A 20,611-nucleotide genomic window follows, 5' to 3' on the forward strand; every position below is an offset into this window, starting at 1 on the left:
CTCTCTGAAGCTTGATTAGCCTGATTAGGGGCCGGCTGTGTAGCATCACGACCCAGCCCTGCCTTGTCACATTCCTCCCTCGTTCTCTCAGGATTGGGAGCCCCCGGCATGACATACATACCCCCCTTTCCCTGGGGAGGGGCATGCCTAACGCCCCTTCTGCCGGCAGATCATCCCCATCTACCTGGATGAGGGAGGGGACAAGGGGAGGGAAACAAAAAATAAATGTGGCACCTACACGACGATCGTGCCAAATTAACAAAAACATTATAAAAAAGAGGGAAAGGCCAACACGGAGGTGGGAGAGAGAGAGAGAGAGAGAGAGAGAGAGAGAGAGATAGGAAAAAAACACTTACTCACTGGTTCTCCGATACGCCATTGCTTGGTCCTCGGCCACTCCTCCACCCTCTAATGGATGACAGCCGTGCCTTCCCGGATGTATCGGAGGCAAACCTTCGGCCCCTGGCAGATGGAATGCCCCACCACATTTTTGTTGGATGGTAGGGTTCTCCCCCACCCCTGGTAGTGGTAACCGCTCCAGGCGGTTGATTGGGAGCCCCTCCTCCCCTTGCGGTCGGCGGCCATTCCTCCGCTTCCAGGTGGCCAGTCTCCTCCTTCCTCCGGTGGATGGCCGTGGCTGCTCCATTTGGGTGGATGGTAGTGGCGAGGACTCTACTGCGGCGCATCCCTCCTCCTTACTGGGTTTCGGCACCAGTGTAAAGGGATTAATGGAAAGGAGGAGGCAAGAACAGGCTTGACAATATAAAAAATACTTTAATAAGCAACTTAAACAAAAAGACAAACAGTATAGACAGGGGAAGTATAGCGAAATGCGGCAGTTCGGGAGAGAGAGAGCCACACGCATCTGCAGTGTTTTTGTGTCTTTTTGTTTAAGTTCCTATTAAAATATTACTTTGATTGTGCAGCCGGTTCCCGCTGCCCCCTTTCCCATTTGAACTCTGTTACAGAAAACAATGTATTAATAGCCCATTATAATTATGAATTATGAATCGAAGCAAGATACGTTGGACCAATTTGGGTTTTCTATCATTCTTCCAACATTTTAAAACCCTACACTGTAAAAAAAATCTGTAATGTTAACAGTAAAATACTGTAAAAATGCTACAGAAATAAAATGTTAATTGATTTACAAATATTAACTGTAAAATATACAGTAAAATGTTTTCATATATTTTAAAAGACAATACAGTAGTTTTTACAATAAAATGATGGAAAATTACATTATTTAAATTTAAAAAGTAAGATTTTCCTGTAAAATGAATGGTTAAAAAGAACAAGAGAGCACATGTACTTTTTTTTTTTACAGTATATTATTGTTAAAATTACAGTAAAAAACAGCATTCCCACAATTCCCTGCGTGACCCATTACATTTCATTTTATTTTATGGGAATAGTTATGTTTCATCATATTTTTTATATCAGTTACATACACTGTGATGTTCTGTGTTATATTTGATGTAATTTAATTAATGTTTACTGCATTATTTAAATCTCACATGTGTTACCATGATGGTGTTTAGTGTTTGTGTGAGTGATACTGAGCAGCACTGTCTCTATATGTTTATTGGTCATTGCTCCTGGAAGAGGCACTACTGATGAACTTCATGTCATCATGTGCCTTTCTATAGTTACTATGGGGATTAACAAATACCTTATGAAGTAAACAACAGATGTATACAGTTTCAGAAGGCATGTTTATGATTTTCTTTTACTGTAAATTTAACAGAATTGTATTTATTTTTTATAGTGCCAGCATGTAAATAAAAAAACAATTTAAACTGTAAAATGTACAGGTTGTTCTGTAAAGTGGTTTACATTTAACTGTATTTTCTACATAATTATTCTGGCAACCACAGCTGCCAAATGTTTTTGGTAAAAACAACAGGATTTTTTTACAGTGTAGGATTGTGTTCACTGTATTCTGTTGCTCTGTGTTGACTGAGCTGACATAATTTGGACCAGTAGATTTCTGCAAAATGAGGCTGTATCTACACACACACTAAGGGGAGATTGCACCTTATATTTGCGTTCAGAGGTGGATAAATTAATCTTATGGCATAACTGGATGCCACCCCCAAGGAAAAAAAACCCAAAAAATCTTCTTCGGATCTGCAACAATCAAGTAAGTGCCATGTTCTGGTTTCCAAATTAAATTCTGGTTTCCCCTTCATTTTGTCACATTTTTTTTATGTTGCAGCCTAATGCTAAAATGCTTTAAATTATTTTATTTTTTTCACATCAGTCTACACTCCATACCCTATAATGACAAAGCAAAAACCAGATTGATGATAACTTTGCAAATGTATTAAAAAGAAAAAACTGAAATATCACATTGACATAAGTATTCAGACCTTTAACTCAGTACTTAGTTGAAGTACCTTTGGCAGCAATTACAACCTCAAATCTTTTTGTGTATAATGCGACAAAACTTGGATTTGAGTATTTTCTGCCATTCTTCTGCAGATCCTCTCAAACTCTGTCAGGTTGGATGGGGATCGTCAGTGGACAGCCATTTTCAGGTCTCTCCAGAGATGATTAAGATTGGGTTCAAGTCTGAGCTCTGGCTGGTCCACTTAAGAACATTCCCAGAGTTGTCCCTAAGCAACTTTTGTGTTGTCTTGGCTGTGTGCTTAGGGTAATTGTCCTGTTGGAAGATGATCCTTCGGCCCAGAGCACTTACAGAGATATCCTTTCTTTAAGAATATCTCTGTATTTTGCTGCATTCAGATTTCCTTCAACCCTGACCAGTCCCCCAATCCCTGCTGCTGAAAAACACCCCCACAGCATGATGCTTCCACCACCATGCTTCACCATTGGGATGGTATTGCACAGGTGATGAGCAGTGCCTGGTTTCCTCCAGACATGACACTTGTAATTGAGGCCAAACAGTTCAATCTTTGTTTAATCAGACCAGATAATCTTGTTTCTCACAGTGTGAGGTCCTTTAGGTGCTTTTTTGTGTGTTGTACTGAGGAGAGGCATCCTATCTGGCCACTCTGCCATTAAGCCCAGATCGGTGGACTGCTGCAGAGATGGTTGTCCATGAGCTCAACCAGAGTGAACATAGGGTTCTTGGTCACCATCGGGTTCTTGGTCTTACCAATGCCTGGTTTGGCTGGGCTGCCAGCTTTAAGAAGAGTCCTGTTTGTTCCAAACTTCTTCCATTTAAGAATTATGGAGGCCACTGTCCTCTTGGGAACCTTCAATGCAGCCGGTATTTTTTGTAACCTTTCCCCAGAACAGTCATTATTACAGTCTCTTGGAACTGCCAGAAGAAGAGTAAACTGTAAGATAAGTGTTTAAGAGAAAAAAACTGACAGAGTGGGGAACAAAATACTAAACTCATTATGTATGAACTTTATATTTGAACTTTTTAAAGATATTCATGATTTTCAACACAATCACTGATAAACGTACTACCACATTTTTGTGCAATTTTAGTGATTTGTTTTACTTAAGTTCTTCCACTGAATATTAGGATATAAAAGCTAAGACACAAGTCCAGCAATCAGGTTGGTGATATTTAGTGAAAATGTAACCTATCAAAACTAGATAAATACTAGATAAATGTCCTAATACCATGCATCCTTGTACCAAATTAGATCTTACCTTTACCTTTTTTCTTATACAGTTGTGGCCAAAAATAATGGTACCCTTGGTAAATATGTGCAAAGAAGGTTGTGAAAAAAATCTGCAGTTTATCCTTTTGATCTTTCATTAAAAAAAATCACAACATTTTTCAACCTTTAATTGAAGTAAAACAATTGAAATATCTACTTAAATAAATATTTTTCTCCAAAATACATTGGCCACAAATTATTTACTGCCACCCCGTGAAATTCTTAGGAGTAAAATATATCTGAAGTATATTCCCATTCATATTTAAAAATTTTTTTAGTGCTCTTGGTGACTAGGAACTTGAAATTGTTCAGCCATGACTTCATGTTTAACAGGGGTATAAATATGAGGTAAAACACAGGCTAAATTCCCCTCCTCAATCACATTGGGTTAGACTAAAGAATATAGTTCAGCAAAAGGTTGTTAAGCTTCACAAAATGTTCTTTCCTCAAAACTATGATTGACTGATGAGTTTCTAGAAAAAGCTGTTTCTTTTTTGCCATTTTTGACCTAATATTGACCTTAAGACATGCCAGTCTATTGCATACTGCTGCAACTCAAAAACAAACACAAAGACAATGTTAAACTTAATTTAACAAACCAAATCGCTTTCAGCAGTGTTTGATATAATGGCAAGTGATTTTCTAGTACCAAATTATTAGTTTAGCATGATTACTCAAGGATAAGGTGTTGGAGTGCTGGCTGCTGGAAATAGGGCCTGTCTAGATTTGATAATAGTGATGTACATAGTTTTGTACATCAGCAATGTCCTGACAATATTTTGTGATCTGCTGAATGCCACTTTGGTGAGTTAAAGTATCAATTTCCTTCTGAAATAGCCAAATCTGTACATTATTCTAAACTTTTGGCCACCAGTGTTCATCACCACAAGTTGTTTGGGAGGGTTTGAAGAAAAAAGAGCAAGTTGTTGCTCTCATCCAGCAAAAAACTCAAGCATATTCAGTTTGCCAGATACTACTGGAACTTCAAATGCAACCGGGTTCTAGGGTTAGATTAAACAAAAAAGGAGCTTTTTGGCAGCAATCACCAGAGATGGGTTCGGCGCACACAGAGATGATGAAGTACCTAATGCCCATGGTTAAATGTGTTGCTGGATTTTTTATGTTGTGGGGCTGTTTTTCTGCCAGAGGTCTTGGACATCTTGTTTGGATCCATGGCATCACAGACTCTATCATATACCAACAGATTAAAAATCAATATCTAGCTACCTCTGCCAGAAAGCTTACAATGGGCCCTGGTTGGATCTTCCAGCAGGACAATGATCCAAAACAAACATCAACATCTACACAAAAATGGTTCACTGACCACAAAATCAAGGTTCTGCAAGGTCCTCCCAGTCCCCTAACATGCCATTTTCTATGAATGCCATAGAAAATTTGTGGGGTGAACTGAAGAGGAAATTCCACCAACATAGATCTCTGAGTTTGAAGGATCTTTAGAGATTCTGTATGGAGGATTGTTCTCAGATCCCATGCTAGGTGTTCAACCTCATTAGGCATTATAAGAGAAGACTCTTATATTATTTTGTTATTTTGGCAAAGTAAGGTTGCAAAATCTATTGAATAAAAGAGTTCCCATTAATTATGGCCAATGCTTTTTGAAAAAAAAAAAAATAAAAAATAAAAAAAAAATATATATATATATATATATACATACATATTTTAATAATGAGCTATTTCACCTGTTTCAACTGTTTTACTTCAATTAAAGGCTAGATTTTTGCAAAAAAAAAAAAATACGAAAGATAAAACGGATCAACATTGCAGATATTTTTCATAGCCTTCTTTGCTCATATTTACCAAGGGTGCTATTATTTTTGGCCACAACTTTATTACAATCTATTATTGAATCTCTGAAACAATTCTTTGTTGAATTTTATTACATCCAGTTCATCTGTGCTGCACCAGAAATGTGTCATCTAGAGGTCGACCGATTATTGGCCGGCCGATTTTTTTCATTTTTTACATAATCGGCATCGGCTAATATCCACGCATATCAAGCAGATTATTAGGCAGGCGCATCTGTGGGCAGCCTAGTGTTGTTGTGTTCGACGCACACTGCCCCTAGAGTCATTTTCCAGCAGAGTGAGCAGACCTCATCCAGTGCCTAAGGAAGGAGCTAAGTTCCTTGGAGAAAACAGTAAGGGTTAAATTTGTATAACTTCTTTAGATTTAATTAAAAACTTTTGATATGTTACTGCCAACTTCAAGAAAAAACGTGACAAACGCGATAGTTGACATGACGTTCGGCTACTTTGGATATTGATAGCGTAGTTGAAGTTGCATTATCACAGCAGAAGGGTTGCTATCATGTCACAATAAGCAAGCAAGAATTTTGCAATTACAGACAGTGAATCTGAGACTTTTATTTGTTCTGTTTGTGTGTCTTATATTTGAGAGGGTTGTAACTCAATGCAGATAAATAAGTAATAAAAATATACCAACGCAGTATATGCTATTGAAGGACTGGCTTTGGTAAGCTCGGACGTTACCGGTTCTGCTGTCGGTACTGGAGAAATTAAGAAAATACATTCTTTATTGCTATAAAGAGAAAGTTATTTTATCTCGCCAGCCATTTCTATGTATAATAATATGAAACCATTTGTCTGTGATGCAATTTAGCTATTCGCAGTCAGAGAGAGAGAGAGAGAGAGAACTCGCTCACGTGGTGCCACAGCGAGCACAAAACGAGCCCAACATGAGCCCAGCATAATGAGTGACAGAACTAAACATTCAAACATAGCCTGGTTTAGATATGTGATTATTAGTCTGATTTTATTTTAGATTTCGCCTTCCAAAGATTATAAAAATAATATTTATACATAAGCCGCATTCTGTCTAGCACAACTTCCTTCCCTTCACAGAGGTGCACTAACATTTCTCCCTAAAACTCAAACTTAACGTCAGAATCAGCACGATCGGTGATTGTTGTAAAATGCAGTCTAGCTACTGTTGCTAAATTGCGGGACGCGTTTAATAATAAAAAGAGCGCAAGATATACCGTTCCCAAGGCGGCACGCGCTCCGAAACACACCGCAAAGAGACAAGCAAAGTATAGGCTTCTTTGGGTTTCATGTGCACGTCTAAACTATCAAATATATATTCAAAAATATTTCAAAACAACCGGCTTGGAGATTCACTTAAACACAGTTTATGTCTTAAATGGACGTAGTTATGGAAATAGTTGGGAGAAAATATGGTGCATCAGGAGCCTATTAGATCTGAACTCGGTCTTAAAGGGGAAGCGATCTATTAAACATGTGACGATTGAGCCATTACTGCGAATCAAACAACAAAAGGCAAAGAGAAAATCACTTACAGCTCTTGAATGAATAACTTCTGCATTAATAAGGATTAATCTATCTATGATAAACTATGCAGTGTTATTTTACAATTGATTACTTTATTAGATTTCTTTTAGACCACACCTGAACAGTAATGTTAGTAGACCTTCCTGAAATAAAATTTTATATATATATATATATATATATATATATATATATATATATATATATATATATAACAAAAAGAACCGTTAATAATATAAATACATTCTTTATTGCTATAAAGAGAAAGTTATTTTATCTCGCAAGCCATTTCTATGTATAATAATATGAAACCATTTGTCTGTGATGCAATTTAGCTATTCGCAGTCAGAGAGAGAGAGAACTCGCTCACGCGGTGCCACAGCGAGCACAAAACGAGCCCTGCTAAATGAGTGACAGAACGACTCGGTTACTAACGTAACCTCGGTTCCCTGAGAGGAGGGAACGAGTATTGCGTAAGTAGCTTACGCTATGGGAAAACTCCGTTTCTCGAGAAATATTGAAGTCTTTATGTAAAACGCATTGCAGCTGCACAGCAGACAGTAATGAGCGAGGCAGCTCAGTCATTGGCTGTGCTGCAGCAACTGCTCGAACCAATGATGGGGCGACTCTGAACGCGCGTCCAATGGGCGCGCACCTCGCATTCGCGCGCACAGAGCCCGCCGAAATTAGCATGGCCAGGCTATATAATGGGCACCCCGTCATGCGAGTTCCTTTAGGTTCAATCGACTGAAGCGAACTGACCAAGCACAAGCACGGCAGCTTACGCAATACTCGTTCCCTCCTCTCAGGGAACCGAGGTTACGTTAGTAACCGAGTCGTTCCCTATCGAGAGGTCTCACCTATTGCGTAAGTAGCTTACGCTATGGGAACACCCTGCAAAACGCTGTGCGTGCTGACTTCGCTCTATAAAGCCAGAGGCAGATGCCTGAGCCTTAAAGCAAAGTGATTATTCCACGAGCCGGCCAACGGCGAGCTATATAATGGGATAACACAGAGCGCCTTTGCCCCAAGGTGGGGCGCTCATTGTACAAACACAAGCACATATTTTCTATGTACTGGTACGCATAAAAAATCCTCTAAGTCGGTCAGAGACGGACCTTATAATTGAGGAGACAATGCCCAGCATATACATACTCTATTCCATTCTATAGTCAGGCTGATAGAATGTTGGAATGTAATGAGGGGACCTGTAGGTTATAAAACCTGATAAATGTCGAAGGCAAGGCCCAGCCTGCCGCCGCACAAATATCTTCAATGGGTATCCCACTCGACCACGCCCACGAGGAGGCCATGCTCCTCGTAGAGTGAGCTCTGACGCCTAAGGGTCATTGAAGGCCCTTGGCTTCATAAGCCAGCGCTATAGCATCCACTATCCAGCCGATATTCTTTGCTTTGAAACTGCAAGACCTTTAGTGCGGCCGCCAAAGCATACGAATAATTGTTCCGTCTGTCTGAACAGGGCAGAACGCTCCAAATATACTCTGAGCGCCCTGACCGGGCAGAGTAAATTAGCGTCGCTTTCGTCTGCTGGGGACGATAGCACTGCCAGAGATATCACCTGTACTCTGAAGGGTGTAGAGAGCACTTTAGGAATATACCCGCTTTGGCCTAAGGACAACTCTGCAGTCGTTAGGTCCAAATTCCAGGCAAGCAGCGCTCGATGACAACGCGTGCAGGTCGCCCACTCTCTTGACTGAAGCGAGTGCCAGCAAGAGCGCGGTTTTGAGCGAGAGCTGTTTAAGATGCACAGTTCGGAGAGGTTCGAACGGGGCACCCTTGAGTGCGTCCAGGACCGTGGCCAGGTCCCAGATCGGCACCGAGGGGGGGCGAGGAGGGTTCATCCTCCTAGCGCCTCTTAGGAAACGAATGATTAGATCGTTTTTCCCAAATGAATGTCCTTTATCAGGATTGTGGCTATGGCAGCCACATAGACTTTGAGCGTGGAGGGTGTGCGGTCCGCCTCCAGCAGCTCCTGCAAAAAGGCGAGTACACTTGGTATCTCGCACGATTTGGGGTTCAAGCTCTTGGTATCACACCAGTCGCTGAACACTTTCCACTTTTGGGCATATAAGCGCCTCGTAGAGGGCGCTCGTGCCTCAGTGATGGTTCTTAAAACTCCACTGGGGAGGATCTCGGGAACCCGTTGAGGGGCCATGCATGGAGGGCCCACAGATCGGGGCGGGGATGAAAAATCATCCCGTTGGCCTGCCTGAGGAGGTCTAGCCTCAACGGAATCAGCCATGGGGCAGATTGCATCATCTGCATCAGTTCTGGAAACCACGTCTGGTTTTTCCAGAGTGGGGCTACCAGGAGCACTGCACATTTCACTTCCCTGATCCGACTGATGACCTGAGGTAGCATCGCGATCGGGGGAAAAGCATACAAGGGGCGGCTCGGCCAGACCTGGGCGAGCTCGTCCGTGCTTTTTGAAAAGAAAAGGGGGCAGTGCGCATTTTCCCTGGAGGCGAAGAGGTCGTGACCAGTACGTGTTCGTTTTTCAGGTACGGAAGCAGGGCTCTGAGAGCCAAGGCGACCGCTTTCATTTCCAGACAGTTTATGTGTAGGCGCTTTTCCGGGTTTGACCAAAAGCCGGAGACAGGCCTGCCCTCGTAAAGGGCCCCCCATCCTATTTTGGAGGCATCTGTCGTGATCATTTTTCTCCGCGTATTCACGCCCAAACTCACGCCAGTTTGATACCAGTTGATGGCTTTCCAGGGCGTCAGGGCTTTATATACAGCCGTGATTCGCTCTGATCAAAAAGTGGTCCGAGCGCCACGCGTGAGTGGGGACACGGCTCTTGAGCCAGCGCTGGAGAGGACGCATGTGCAATAATCCTAGCTGGAGTACAGCTGATGCCGAGGCCATGAGACCGAGCATTCTTTGAAATCGTTTGACGGGCGTCGCGCTCGTTCTGAATGATGTTGCAAGGCGTCGAATAGAGAGCGCAGCTCTGATGAGAGGCAGCTGTCATCTGCACTGAGTCTAGCACTATTCCCAGAAAAGAGATATTCTGGCTGGGGGATAGCACGCTCTTTGCAAAATTGATTCTCAGACCCAGGCATTCTAGATGGCTGATAATTCAAGATCTGTGCGTCGTTAACTGATCCTCTGATTGTGCTATGATTAGCCAATCGTCGATGTAATTCAGTATTCGCACTCCCCGCTCTCTCAGGGGGGAAAGTGCCGCGTCCATACATTTGGTGAATGTACGGGGGGCCAATGATAGGCCGAATGGTAGTACTGTGTACTGGTATGACTGTCCCTCGAAGGCGAATCTCAGAAAAGGCCTGTGATGAGGCGCTATCGGAATGTGAAAGTAAGCGTCTTTCAAATCAACTGATAGAAACCAATCCTCGGGGCGAACTTGCGTGAGGATATGTTTGGTCGTTAACATTCTGAACGAGCGAATCATTAAAGCTTTGTTCAGATGTCTGAGATCTAGGATGGGGCGGAGGCCACCGTCCTTTTCGGACGAGAAAATAGAAGCTGTAAAAACCGCCTCGCTCAAAGAGGGAGGAACAGTTTCTATAGCCCTTCTCTATCAGTTTGAGCACCTCGGTGCGTAGAACATGTGACACATCTTTTCTCACTTTTGTCTCGACCACCGCTGAAAAGCGGGGCGGTCTGCGAGCGAATTGAAGTGAGTAACCGTGTTTTATTATGTTCAAAACCCATTTCGGCATATCGGGGATTTTTTCCCAGGCCTCTGCTCGCACAGATATGGGCTGAATGCTGGCTGGGGGCATGTCGCAGTGACGTATGGGCCCCACCGGCAAATTGCCTTGCGCTAACACAGAGTCTACAGCTCTCAGAGGCGCAGGTGCTGCTGAGCAGCCGTGTTGAGTGCCGAGTGCAGGGGTGCGTGTGAGAGTACAGGCACGCGCGCTATCTCCGAGATGCTCGCAGCATGAGTCGGAGAGATGCTTGAAACTGTATGAACAGAGTTTTGTGGTGGGGGTGCATACATCGTAATAGGCACGCGCGCCACATTCATAAAGCTTCCCGCATTTAGCGGGGAGTTTCTTGGCTCGCCCATTGCATCTGTGATACTTGCTGCATGAGATAGAGAGCTGTTTGGAACTGTATGGGCAGCGCTTATGGGTGGGGGTGCATATACTGTAGTAGGCACGCGCACCACTTCCATAAAGTCTTCCGCCATGGCGGGATTTCTTGGCTATGCATACAGTGTTTGTGTGTAGGGGTGCGTGCAGTACAGCAGGCACGCGCGCTACATTTATAGTATTTCCCGTTTTTACTGGGGAAGTGTTTATAACTGTGGGAACAGTGCTTGTGTGTAGTTGTGCATACATGACAATAGGCACACGATCTACATTTTTGGGACGTCCCGCCTGAACTGGGGAGGTATTTGGCACTGTTTGGACAGTATTGATATGTGGGAATGCGCACTTTAGTGTGGACATGTGAACCCTTAGTGGCACAGGCAGAAAATTACTCTTTTTGTGATTTCTGTGTGTCGCCGTAAAAACAGCGTTTGATTGCAGGTGAACGAGTTCTATGACTGGCCCATTGACTGCTGTATAGACATTTCCAGCCGCCTGTAAGGGGACTGGGTAATGTTTTACATGTTTGAGAGAGAGTGGGCCGGCTTTTGCGAGACACGTACTCTCTCTTTTTCTTCCTATTGCTAGGAAGACTTACGAGGCTCCCGGGTTCAGTGTGATCTTGGGCCGAGGACCTCGTTGCTCATGCGGCTTTCTTCGGCCAGCGGAACGCGAGCGGCGTCGAGCGTCCTTTTCAGGTCTGCTCCTTGACTGGGAGACGTGAGGCGCCGCCCTGGCTCGCTGCTGCTGCTGAGGCGGTTTCTGAGACGAGCTGGAGCACTTGGGCAGGAAGTGATGCATAGCCTGCGAATCCTTCCGGGCCTCAGTGAAGCGCTCAGCGAATTCTTTCACCGCCGGTCCGAACAGGCCGCTCGGATTGATAGGCGCGTCAAGGAATGGCGCCTTATCCGCGTCCTTCATCTCCGTTAGCGTCAACCACAGATGCCGCTCAAGGACAGTCAAGTTAGCCATGGCCCGGCCGATGGATTGGGCGGTGGCCTTTGTGGCTCGCAGGGCTACGTCCGTGGCGCTGCGCAGGTCCTTGAAAGCCTCAGGTTCAGGTCCAGACTCGTCCATGGTGCGGAGAAGTGAAGCGCTGATGCAGCTTGGCCGGCGGCGGCGTATGCGCGACCGGCGAGAGCTGAGGTGGATCTGCAGCGCTTCGAGGGATGAGAAGCTTTGGCCTTCCATCCAGCGGTGGAGGGTGGGCACAGATGGTTGGCCACGGCCTCCTCGAGGGGCGGAGTTGCCTCGTAGCCTCTTTCTCTCACGCCGTCCACTGAGGAGAGCGAGGAAGAAAAAGAAGGCTTTAGGCGAGCAGAGTGCGGGGCTTTCCACGACTTTGTGAGTTCGTCGTGGACTTCGGGGAAGAAAGGAGAGGGTCTCTGTCGGGGGGCCTGCCGGCGCCCCTGCAGGAACCACTCGTCCAGCCGGCTGCGGGCGGGTTCTTCTGGAGAAGACCAGTCGAGCCCGAGGTCTTCCACGGCCTTGGACAGGATATGGACGAGCTCAGAGTCCATGCTGGTGCCCGCGCTCGTGTCCGCTGATGTCGTTGGCGCGGGGTCGAACGAGCCCGGCCAGTCGTCGGATGCAGCGTTAATAGAAAGGCTGTCATCCTTTTCATCGTCGTCCCCTGACGTGCCAAACGAGACGAGACCCACTGCTCTGTTGGAGGGGTGCAGGTCCGCTCTCGTGAAATGGACTGGCAGCGGGGAGATCTCTGGTAGCGGTGACGCACGCGGGGACTGTGAGCGGCGCTTTTTCTTGCGCGGCTCGAACAGAGGTGGCAGCACGGTGGAAGCAGGCTCGCTTTGCGTGAAGCGGCAAAGCGAAGCGCCATCCGGCGAGGCCCAGGGAGTCGCGATTCGGGGCATCCGCCCTGAATGAGTGCAGCTTCTGCGTGGTCCGGTCCCAGGCAGCGAGTGCAAATGACGTGCCGATCTCCGTCAGGAAGAGGGCCTCTGCACGAGGCGCAGGCTGAAGGCATTTGAAACAACACCTTGAAAAATTACTCTTTTACTTTAAAAAGCGTCGCTGGGCAGCGCTTGCAGTAAAGGATATGCGATCGCGCGCCGGATGGCGTAGCAGAAGGCTTCGGCGGCTGAAGGCGCCGGCGTCCTCTTAGCAGTCCTGCTGTAGGCTTTTCGACGGCGGCGTAAAGACGCCAACAATCCGGAGGATCCAGCGAAGAGAAGGTCTTCGCTGAAGGAGATTAAATCTAAAGGAACTCGCATGACGGGTGCCCATTATATAGCCTGGCTATGCTAATTTCGGCGGGATCTGAGCGTCGCGAGCGCGGCAGCGCCCATTGGTCGCTGACGTTCAGAGTCGCCCGTCATTGGTTCGAGCAGTTGCCGCAGCACAGCCAATGACCGAGCTGCCTCGCTCATTACTGTCTGCTGTGCAGCTGCAATGCGTTTTACATAAAGACTTCAATATTTCTCGAGAAACGGAGTTTTCCCATAGCGTAAGCTACTTACGCAATAGGAGAGACCTCTCGATAGGGAACTTAACATTCAGACATAGCCTGGATTAGATCTGTGATTATTAGTCTGATTTTATTTTAGATTTTGCCTTCCAAAGATTATAAAAAGAATATTTATACATAAGCCGCATTCTGTCTAGCACAACTTCCTTCCCTTCTCAGCGGTGCACTGACATTTCTCCCTAAAACTCAAACTTAACGTCAGAATCAGCACAATCGGTGATTGTTGTAAAATGCAGTCTAGCTACTGTTGCTAAATTGCGGGACGCGTTTAATAATAAAAAGAGGGCAAGAGATACCGTTCCCAAGGTGGCGCGTGCTCCGAAACACACCGCAAAGAGACAAGCAAAGTATAGGCTTCTTTGGGTTTCATGTGCGCGTCTAAACTATCAAATATATATTCAAAAATATTTCAAAACAACCGGCTTGGAGATTCACTTAAACACAGTTTATGTCTTAAATGGACGTAGTTATGGAAATAGTTGGGAGAAAATATGGTGCATCAGGAGCCTATTAGATCTGAACTCGGTCTTAAAGGGGAAGCGATCTATTAAACATGTGACGATTGAGCCATTACTGCGAATCAAACAACAAAAGGCAAAGAGAAAATCACTTACAGCTCTTGAATGAATAACTTCTGCATTAATAAGCATTAATCTATCTATGATAAACTATGCAGTGTTATTTTACAATTGATTACTTTATTAGATTTCTTTTTAGACCACACCTGAACAGTAATGTTAGTAGACCTTCCTGAAATTAAATCACTGTGCCTATATAACGTTTATATTTGTGTAATATATACAGTGGGTACGGAAAGTATTCAGACCCCCTTAAATTTTTCACTCTTTGTTATATTGCAGCCATATGCTAAAATCATTTAAGTTCATTTTTTTTCCGCATTATTGTACACACAGCACCCCATATTGACAGAAAAACACAGAATTGTTGACATTTTTGCACATTTATTAAAAAAGAAAAACTGAAATATCACATGGTCCTAAGTATTCAGACCCTTTGCTGTGACACTCATATATTTAACTCGGGTGCTGTCCATTTCTTCTGATCATCCTTGAGATGGTTCTACACCTTCAATTGAGTCCAGCTGTGTTTGATTATACTGATTGGACTTGATTAGGAAAGCTACCGTAATTTCCGGACTATAAGCCGCAACTTTTTTCCCACGCTTTGAACCTCGCGGCTTATACAATGACGCGGCTAATATATGGATTTTTCCCGCTGTCAAATTTTATAAAAAATAAAAAAAAACATTCTGTGACGTGCTCAGTTTTTTGGCGGCGTGAAGCTTTCATTAGACCAATGAAATTGCCGAACGGGTTAAGGTCAAAACAACTTTTTTTGTTTACTGTTTAGATTAAATCGAGCGCGCTCAAACTTCCCATCCTTCTGATTACGGTAGTAATTTTGTCACCCTCACCATGGCAAAGACATGGAGAAACGCATATGATGCTGCTTTCAAGTTGAAGGCGATTGATCTGGCTGTTGGAAAAGTAAATAGAGCTGCTGCACGGGAGCTTGGTCTTAATGAGTCGATGATAAGACGTTGGAAACAGCAGCGTGAGGAATTGACTCAGTGCAAAAAGACACCTAAGCTGAGGCTATTCAACTCCGACACCGAAGGAGATGACTTCAGTGCACAGGACGAGGAAGATAGTGACCAATGACTTTATTGGTAGGCTACTGTTTACTGCAAATATTTTATTACAAGCCGCGTGTCGAAGCGGGGGCGTGGTCAAGCGCCCGTCCGGGAGAGAAAAGCTGTAAGGGCGCTTACACCTGCGCTAAATTATGTCTAACACCGGTGTCTAATTTCAAGTGCCCTGCTTCACGTGTCCTTCTTGGGAAAACTGTCACACGGGCACCAGTGTGACAGTTTTCAGCAGGGCACTTGACGTTCCAGGTAAGGCTTAATGACCACAGCAATGTTTACAATCAATTTTATAAAGTTTCTCAATTCTTCTATGCGCCAACACTAGACTGACGTGTGTCACTTTCTCAGCTCTGTGGCTGCTGCCTTTTTATGCCGCTCTCCCCATGCTTACTGAAATTAGACACCGGTGTTAGACATAATTTAGCTCAGGTGTAAGCGCCCTTACCGCTTTTCTCTTGACCACGCCCCCGCTGCCACACCGTGTTTCATTAAAGCCTGAGTAAAGTTCATTTGTTTCAATGTACCGGTAGGCACCTGCGGCTTATAGACAGGTGCGGCTTATTTATGTTCAAAATAATATTTTATTTAAAAATCAGTGGGTGCGGCTTATATTCAGGTGCGCTCAATAGTCCGGAAATTACGGTACACACCTGTCTATATAAGACCTTACAGCTCACAGTGCATGTCAGAGCAAATGAGAATCATGAGGTCAAAGGAACTGCCTGAAGAGCTCAGAGACAGAATTGTGGCAAGGCACAGATCTGGCCAAGGTTACAAAAAAAATGTCTGCTGCCCTTAAGGTTCATAAGAGCACAGTGGCCTCCATAATCCTTAAATGGAAGACGTTTGGGACGACCAGAACCCTTCCTAGAGCTGGCCGTCCGGCCAAACTGAGCTATCGGGGGAGAAGAGCCTTGGTGAGAGAGGTAAAGAAGAACCCAAAGATCACTGTGGCTGAGCTCCAGAGATGCAGTTGGGAGATGGGAGAAAGTTGTAGTAAGTCAACCATCACTGCAGCCATCCACCAGTCGGGCTTTATGGCAGAGTGGCCTGACGGAAGCCTCTCCTCAGTGCAAGACACATAAAAGCCCGCATGGAGTTTGCTAAAAAACACCTGAAGGACTCCAAGATGGTGATAAATAAGATTCTCTGGTCTGATGAGACCAAGATAGAACTTTTTGGCCTTAATTCTAAGCGGTATGTGTGGAGAAAACCAGGCACTGCTCATCACCTGTCCAATACAGTCTCAACAGTGAAGCATGATGGTGGCAGCATCATGCTGTGGGGGTGTTTTTCAGCTGCAGGGACAGGACGACTGGTTGCAATCGAGGGAAAGATGAATGCGGCCAAGTATAGGGATATCCTGGACGAAAACCTTCTCCAGAGTGCTCTGGACCTCAGACTGGGCCGAAGGTTCACCTTCCAACAAGACAATGACCCTAAGCACACCGCTAAAATAACGAAGGAGTGGCTTCACAACAACACCGTGACTGTTCTTGAATGGCCCAGCCAGAGCCCTGACTTAAACCCAATTGAGCATCTCTGGAGAGACCTGAAAATGGCTGTCCACCAATGTTTACCATCCAACCTGACAGAACTGGAGAGGATCTGCAAGGAGGAATGGCAGAGGATCCAGATGTGAAAAACTTGTTGCATCTTTCCCAAAAAGACTCATGGCTGTATTAGATCAAAAGGGTGCTTCTACTAAATACTGAACAAAGGGTCTGAATACTTAGGACCATGTGATATTTCAGTTTTTCTTTTTTAATAAATGTGCAAAACTGTCAACAATTCTGTGTTTTTCTGTCAGTATGGGGTGCTGTGTGTACAATAATGAGGAAAAAAAATGAACGTAATGATTTTAGCAAATGGCTGCAATATAACAAAGAGTGAAAAATTTAAGGGGGTCTGAATACTTTCCGTACCCACTGTATATATATATATATATAACAAAAAGAACCGTTAAGAATACCGTTAAAGTACCGGATCGATAAACAGTATCGGTAAGATTGTAATACCATTAAAACCTTAACAGTACCCATCCCTAGTTATTCTCTTGGATGCTCTGAATATTGGATTACGTGTCTGGATTGCCCCTTAATTAAAGCTGCATTTGGATCTCAACCTTCGTGTCTCGGAGCAGTTCGTAACACCTGCTTTGTTTATTTAATATATTTGTTATACATTATTTATACAATATGTTTTTACATTATACATTTTTAATTTAAGTGTACAAGTGCAGATCGGTCAAGTGTTCAATAAATGTATTTGTTGAGAAATGTTGTCTTAAGTAATTATTTGTGTTACATTTTATCTTTCAAATAAAAGGTTCAAATAAGAGGTTAAAAACAAGCACATATCGGCCAAATATCGGGCAAAATAAATCGGCAGCATTAATCGGCCATCGGCCGACCCGGATTTCAAAAGATCGGCATGGGCCTGAAAAAAACAATATCGGTCGACCTCTAGTGTCATCCTCTAATATTTCAATACATGTAATACACTCTTACAATACAATACATACAATACACTCTTTAATTAATTTTGTGCCTTTCTGAAATTTCATAGATAGTGCAGTGTTTCTCCCTATTTTCCCTGTCCATGGGAAAATGTAATGATCTGTTGGGTAAGGTTGAACAGGATGACTGTTTCATGAACCAGATGGAGTATGTAAATCTTATAGGAACGTTTAATTGATATGGACAGGTGTTGATAATGTTAATTGAACGTAGCGATTATTTATAGACAGTGCACTGGAATATTATGGTTATAGCTGAAGTGTGCAATATCTGTGCCAAAATCACACCACTGGTTAAGGGGATAGTTCACCTAAAAACTAAACTTCTCTCACCATTTAATTACACTCATGCCATCACAGATGTTTAGGACTTTATTTCTTCTGCAGAACACAAAACAAATATTTTTAGAAGAATGTTTCAGCTCCGTAGGTCCTCAAAATGCAAGTGAACGATGACCAAATCTCAGAAGGTCCAAAAAGAACATAAAGGAATCATACAAGTAATCCATATGACTGGTTAAATCCATACCTTCTGAAGTGATTTAATAGGTGTGGGTGAAATATAGATCAATATTTAAGTCCTTTTTTACTTTAAATCTACATGTTCTCTTCCAATTTCTTTTCAATCTCTTGCCAATACAGCAATTATATTCTTCTAAAAATCTTTGTTTGTGTTCTAAATTAGAAAGAAAGTTATCCACATCAGGGATATCATGAGGGTGAGTAAATGATGAAAGAATTTTCATTTTTGAGTGAACTATGCCTTTAAGTCAATAATGTTGCTTTGTCGGGTGATCAGGCTACTAAAACAAACAGAAAAATATTTTCACTTTTTTTGTTGAACCCTCCATTAATCTGAGTGAATAAAAAAAATATATATTACGTGCTACTATATTATTGTAACATAAGATGTTTAAACCTGAAGAAAAACATTTTCAATTAAATTCAATTTATTTCTATAGCACTTTTCACAATAATCATTGTTTCAAAGCAACTTTAAAGAGAATAGGTACAGCCCTTATTTCTTACAAATAAGAAATTTTAATTAAATAATATATTTCATTGTATGCATATTTGGGTTTCTTTTTATTTTACAGTATGCATACTTTCAGTATACTTACATTGCACTTACCCAAGAAGGTACTAAGTACATTACATGTACTTAATAAGGGTAAAGAGATTTAATAAGAGATTTAGCTATTGAAGGTCACAGTCTGCTAAGGTCACACACAAAATTCACCCAAAACAAAGTATACTTATAAAATCAGTTATTAATTATTTTAAATCAGTGACTTCCTAAAAACACTTTCAAGGAGGAAAAAATGTAATATTTTATCAATATCAATACTTGGGTCTCTGAGGTTCAATCTGTTTTAAAATTCTAGTATATTTGCAACCCGTTAAAATTTTGGATATCAAACGTAACAAAAGATGCGAGCCAGCCAGGAGTCGAACCTAGAATCTTCTGATCCGTAGTCAGACGCGTTATCCATTGCGCCACTGGCCCGATAAATCGCGAACACCCCACGAATAATATGACAGCAATAAAAATGCGCTTTTATCTGTGGTTGAACAATTGAATTAGGTATGCAAGGAATAATGGCATCTGTGGAAGGAATTAATAACTGGACAAGAAATAATGACATTTGGGGGAGAGGATTTAATACCTGGACAATGTAGTCATCTATAAGATACAACAAAACCCACTGGAAAGGCCCACTTCACTTGCCGAAATAGCTCAGTTGGGAGAGCGTTAGACTGAAGATCTAAAGGTCCCTGGTTCGATCCCGGGTTTCGGCATTTTGATCACTCATTCTATCTACATTACATCTAACACAAATTATGTTTGGTAGAGACATTTAAATAACCGTCAAATTGAACATTTGCTACCGTTATTACCGCTGGTGATTTTTAGTGCTTAAGATACGAATCTTACTTGTTAGTGATAAAAGGATTGCCACTAAAATAACTTTTGCAGAAACACTTTCCATTAGGCCTATCGTCCACAGTTGATATGATTCTTATTGCCTGTTTCTGGTCTCGATACGAAATGTAAAAATGACAAAAAAGAGAGTTTAAACATCACATTACCTAAGTATATACGCCGGTGCAAGTGAAAACACTGGAGACTGGAACCTAAAAACAAGCGCCTTAAAGACTTCCGCCTAGATTCCTCAAATCATCATATGCAAGTTTCCGTAGTGTAGTGGTTATCACGTTCACCTCACACGCGAAAGGTCCCCGGTTCGAAACCGGGCGGAAACAACTTTTGCCCCCTCTCTAAACAAATTGTTTATATTAGCATACGACGGACAAAAAGTGGCGAGACCTCAAAATCCACTTTCTACCTCTACTGCTGCAGGAGAGCATCTACGGTCCTTCCAGTCCGAATCCGCCGACCATTGGATTTGAGAGCGCCCTCTACGGGGAAACTGTCCCGTGCTAATCAGGCCTTCAACACAGTCGAAAGCTTTTGTAACGCCACCATTTGTAATTTAAACCATTAATCAACACATTACAAGTGCTTTAGTGGTATATAAAGGTACACACCTTTAAACAGATACGATTCAACATTTTATCGCACACCACAACTGACATTCAACCAACTAAATAGACTAGCCTTATTCCTATTGAAACACTAATCTCACACGTTGTTGAACCTGTAACATAATTACCAAAATAAACAAAACACCAAAATGTGCTAACATCTCAATAAAAAAACAAAAACATCTAAATAAGCTATTACCGTTTTTATGTAAATAATAATTTAGTTATTACAATTAGTCCGTCGATGCTTCCAAGACTCTGTTTTCCTGACAACAACCTGAGCACAATGACGTTTTAATATGATAAAATATATCCTTTCAGCTACACGACTTTTTCAAAA

The 20,611-nt window shown here is 42.9% G+C and overlaps 3 non-coding genes across 3 annotated transcripts; 2 read left to right on the forward strand and 1 right to left on the reverse strand.

The window, feature by feature from the left end:
• Window positions 1-19,158: 19,158 nt before the first annotated feature.
• On the reverse strand, window positions 19,159-19,231 carry trnar-acg (transfer RNA arginine (anticodon ACG)). The gene has a single exon. It is a non-coding gene; the product is annotated as a tRNA-Arg (tRNA).
• Window positions 19,232-19,451: 220 nt separating this feature from the next.
• trnaf-gaa (transfer RNA phenylalanine (anticodon GAA)) lies at window positions 19,452-19,524 on the forward strand. The gene has a single exon. It is a non-coding gene; the product is annotated as a tRNA-Phe (tRNA).
• Window positions 19,525-19,916: 392 nt separating this feature from the next.
• Window positions 19,917-19,989, forward strand: trnav-cac (transfer RNA valine (anticodon CAC)). The gene has a single exon. It is a non-coding gene; the product is annotated as a tRNA-Val (tRNA).
• The last annotated feature ends 622 nt before the right edge of the window (window positions 19,990-20,611 follow it).

The sequence above is a fragment of the Xyrauchen texanus genome, chromosome 37, assembly GCF_025860055.1.
Source record: "Xyrauchen texanus isolate HMW12.3.18 chromosome 37, RBS_HiC_50CHRs, whole genome shotgun sequence".
NCBI classification, from domain to species: Eukaryota; Metazoa; Chordata; class Actinopteri; order Cypriniformes; family Catostomidae; genus Xyrauchen; species Xyrauchen texanus.